The sequence below is a fragment of the Triticum dicoccoides genome, chromosome 4A, assembly GCF_002162155.2.
Source record: "Triticum dicoccoides isolate Atlit2015 ecotype Zavitan chromosome 4A, WEW_v2.0, whole genome shotgun sequence".
Taxonomy (NCBI): Eukaryota; Viridiplantae; Streptophyta; class Magnoliopsida; order Poales; family Poaceae; genus Triticum; species Triticum dicoccoides.
In genome coordinates this window covers 599,967,193-599,971,641 of record NC_041386.1, presented here as the reverse complement: position 1 = coordinate 599,971,641, position 4,449 = coordinate 599,967,193, and the positions used below count along the sequence as shown (strand labels likewise).

General features: G+C 39.7%; 1 long non-coding RNA gene across 1 annotated transcript; it reads left to right on the top strand.

Annotated features, from left to right (window-relative positions):
* The first annotated feature begins 312 nt into the window (after positions 1-312).
* LOC119289321 lies at positions 313-1,683 on the top strand. The gene is made up of 3 exons (XR_005141478.1): positions 313-329; positions 1,294-1,440; positions 1,582-1,683. It is a non-coding gene; the product is annotated as an uncharacterized LOC119289321 (long non-coding RNA).
* Positions 1,684-4,449: the final 2,766 nt, after the last annotated feature.

The following is a 4,449-nucleotide window of genomic DNA, read 5'->3' as shown; positions in this document are numbered from 1 at the left end:
CATTCAAATCGTTGTCCATTCGTTCTTGCGTGGAGATTCGCGCTGGCTTTTGTTTTTCACCAGGCTTGTTACCGGGTCTGGTTTTTTGTGTGGGTGCGGTTTTCTCTGTGCCCGTTACGGCTGCCCCGGCCTGGTCTGATTTTTGTGTTGTTTGAATTTGGGAGAGCGTGTGTTTTCCTTTTTTTTTCTCCTCTCTGTTTCGATAAGGCTGAGGCGGAGCTCGAGCAGCGGAGCAGAGGAGGCGATTCTCCCCGTCCATGGCGATTTCGTGAACTTCCAACGCTCGAGCTTCATTTCTGTCCCCTTTCTATTCGCTCCCCGGTGTCGCGGTTGGTTATTCCTCTCTGTCGCTCTGTCGAGTATGATGTTCTGCTTGTGTTTGTTCCAAATCTAGGTCAGTTCATGTCACCCTCTCGCCTTCTGATGTAGTCGCTGGTAGGTGTGATTTCTAGGTTTTGTGGTTGTTGTGGTTGTCTCTGGTGGGCTACTGTTGTAGTTTGTAGATGCAGTGGGGTTTCCCCTTGTTTGTGTAGATGTAGCATGTAGGATTCTGTAGATGTAGCATGGGGGTTTCTATAGATGTACCAGTAGCCTGCGGGATTTCTCCTGCTTATGTTTTGCTCATGTGCCTGTACGCGAGAATTCTGTAGATTCCTAGCTCTTTCAGTGATGCTACCTGCTCATGTCCTGATGCTACTTGCTCATGTGAAGCTCTTTGTAGTCCCTGATTTCGACTGCTGATTTTTTGTTGTTAGATGTAGCTGTTTAGTTCCCCCTGGTACATGTTTATGTACTTCTAGAGGTATGATTTTGAGTTTAATTTCAGTGTATTTTGTCTTAGCCTTTCAGTGTAATTTACTTGGTATTTCGTCTGTAATTTGTTAGTTGATTGGTTTGGCTTGACAGTATCTTTTTGAATGTAATTTCAGTGTAGTTTGTCTCAGCTTTGCAGTGTAAGGATTTACTATGTAATTTATCTCAGTATTGCACTGTAATTTGTTTCAGCATTTCACTGTAAGGATTTACAGTGTAATTTATCTCAATATTGCAGTGTAAGTTGTCCCAATTTTTCACTGTAATTTACCTGTAATGTTTTCTCGTGTGATTTGTTTGGATTGCTTCTTGTTGTAGCAATCTATTGAGAAATCTTCAGCAAGCAAAGATGGTGATGTTCCCCCTTGCAGTGACTTGCTTTTTGAAATGAATGTGCAGAAATCCTTTGGTGCTTGTTTTGTGCTCTTGCCTTTTATTGCTCGGTTGATTATTTTTGTTGTTTTACTGATTTTTTTTCAGGCTGCCCAGGTAGTTATAGACCTTTTTCAAGCTAGGGACAAAGACAAGCACAAGCTATTTATTGAATGGTCACAGTCCCTTATAATTGATGTTCTAGATTTCTTATCACACTCATCTCTGAATGTCAAATCTGTTCCTACAAGTGAGGTTCGTTCTCTGTATAAGTTCTCTTTTGATTAGTTCCTTCTTGAAGTTATTTTTTTGTTTCTATTCTCTGATTTATGTATTCTTTCTTGTATGATCTTATTTATTTGTTCTTGCGCATGTTGTTTCTTTGTACTTTTGCAGGCACTAAGTCTATTTTCTATTCACTCTTTCATTGCTGGGAGGAACTTTGAAACTGTTGTTGACAATCCATCTCCTCAAGTCGAGCGGCAAATCCCCAATTTGAGTCTTCTGGTTCTTTTCTTTCTCCTTCTTCATTGCTATGGCATGTGCTTCAGTTCATTTTAGCTGCTGCTATACTGGGATAGCGATTTCTTTTAGTTTTTTTCTAAAATGTTTCTCCTTTTATGTTTCTCAGCTGAAAATTGTTGTCTGTACCTGTTGCAGATTCATGTTGTAGAACAGGTTTGTGTCCCAGGGATTAGATTCTCCTCCACCATCTTCGCTTCGCTGCCTCTTCATGATGCAAGTCTAGCTCCGATGTCTGCAAGGTAGGTTTAATGATTGTTAGTGCGTTTCCTTCGCCATTTGTTTGTAATAGTTATTCAGTTGTTGTTTTCCTTACATTTGTTATCTCTTGTTGTGATGAAACAGTCCTCTACTTTGCTCCTGTAGTTTTTCTCCATAGTTTCCCAAATGCTCGTAGATCCATCTCCCGAATGTACCTGCAAGGTTCATCACAAGTTTAAGTTTAAGACATTTAGGTATTTTTTGCAGCGGTTAATTGAGATTTTTGATTTTATACCTTGTATATAATGTCGGAATGAAGGAGTGCAGTGAAAGAAAATGATTCTTGCATCATAATTTTGTTAGCCTTTTACCTTTTAATGTATTTTAATCATCTTTGCAAAGTTTTAGGTACTGTATCTCACATTTAATATGAGTTCTTCCTGTGTCAATCTCAGGAGATCGTAGTCAGTTATTGTCCTCATCATGCTCCTCTCGTGACACATTTTGAAAAGTAGAATGTCGGTGCTAGCATAATCATCGGCAGCAAAGCTTATAGAAATAGATGTAAGCAGAATGTTAGTGTTAGCATAATCACAATCAAGCTTGAATGTATTCTGTAGGTTGTATTTTGCGCTTACGGTGTAATTACTAGGTACTTACAGTGTAATTACTTTAGTTTTCTTGAGTTTTTACATTTGGAAATTGCTAGGTACTTACAGTGTAATTACTTTAGTTTTGTTGAGTTACAGTGTAATTATTTGGGTGTTTACAGTGTAGCTGTCTTTTGTCTCCATGTTTACACCTTTTTTTGCACTGTAACTTTCTATGATTTACACTGTAATATTTTAGGATTTAGTGGGTTTAATTTGCACTGTAATTGCATTGTAATTACACTGTAATTTTCTAGGATTTACAGTGGAAATCCCCTATAAATTAAAGTAAACCACACCAGTTTTCACTGTAATTTTCTAGGATTTACAATGGAATTCTTACTAGGTACCCTTAGTTTACACTGGAATTTACTGGGTATTTACAGTGTAATTGTCTTTTGTCTCCATGCTTACACCAGTTTTTGCACTGTAACTTTTTATTTACACTGTAATTTTCTAGGATTTACTGGGTTTAATTTACACTGTAATTGCAGTGTAATTTCACTGTAATTTCCTAGGATTTACAGTGGAATTTTTACTAGGTGACAGGATTTAATTTACACTAGAATTTAGTGGGTTTAATTTACACTGTAATTGCAGTGTAATTTCACTGTAATTTCCTAGGATTTATAGTGGAATTTTTACTAGGTGACAGGATTTAATTTACACTAGAATTTAGTGGGTTGACAGTAATCTTTTGTCTTGTTTACACCGGTTTCTGCACTGTAATTCTCTATGATTTACACTGTCATTTGCTAGGATTTACAGACTAGGCACCTACAGTTTAATTTGCTCTGGAATTTACTGGGTATTTACAGCGTAATTGCATCTTTTGTCTCCATTTTCACTGGTTTTTGCACTGTAAATTTCTAGGATTCGCACTGTAATTTTCTAGGATTTACTGGTACTGTAATTTCCAGTAGTTACAGTTTATTTTACACTGGAAATTTTAGGTATTTTGTGTTTTACAAGTATAGTTACATGGGGATTTACACTGGAAATTACTAGGTTCCTACATCGTATGTTTTCTGAAATTTTTATTGTCTTTCCCATGTTTATTCCTTGTTGGTATCCTGTATGTTTTTTCCCCAGAATTATAGCTTATGTTGATCTCTCTGTTTGTAGATGAAGCAATTTCTTTGTGATTTGTTCATGCAAGAGGTGAAGAGGAGTTTGCCCTTTGCGTGCGTTCCATTGTGGGCATGTGATGTGTGGTCCTGGAGATCAGGCGGGTGTTGGCCCCTGATTTTCTGGAGTGGTTTGTTCTCCAAGACGAACCGTGTCAATTGTTTAGCCCAGCCCGTTCAGGCGTTCTTTTTGTCATCTGTTGATATTTCTGCTATTTACAGGTGCCAGCTGTTGATTGGTGAGGGTATTTGATTGTTTTCGAATTGAAAAACAGTTAAATGTCAAATAAACAGTCCCTTTAGGAAAGATCGACAGAATCCTTACCGCCGAGCATTCCGTCGGTGAGTATTGATTCGAGGAGCAGAGGGGCGGAACTCGCCGGCAAGAGGGCAGCCGTCAACAAGACAAATCTGCCTGTGGTGCTCGTCAAGCCTCCCGCGCTGGCCCGCAATGCCTCACGACGCCACAACCAAATGCCGACGAGGAGCCTGGACAAATATGGGCGCTCTAGTACACGCATCGCTGATCCACCCAGCTGGCTGCTCCTGAAACTTGTGTCCCCTGCTCCTGGAGGAAAAGATGGCATGATTGGGTCGGCCTCTGTGTCTCAAAAACTGAAGTAAATACCGGCCATGGAAGCATGAGCTAGCTCTCATGTGGGTGGCTAGGCTAGCTGCAACTAGGCGCTAAATACCTAAACTAGTTCATCGTCATGGTGAGGAGGAGAGCAGCTGCCGGCGAGGGACATGGGTGCCGCTCCGTC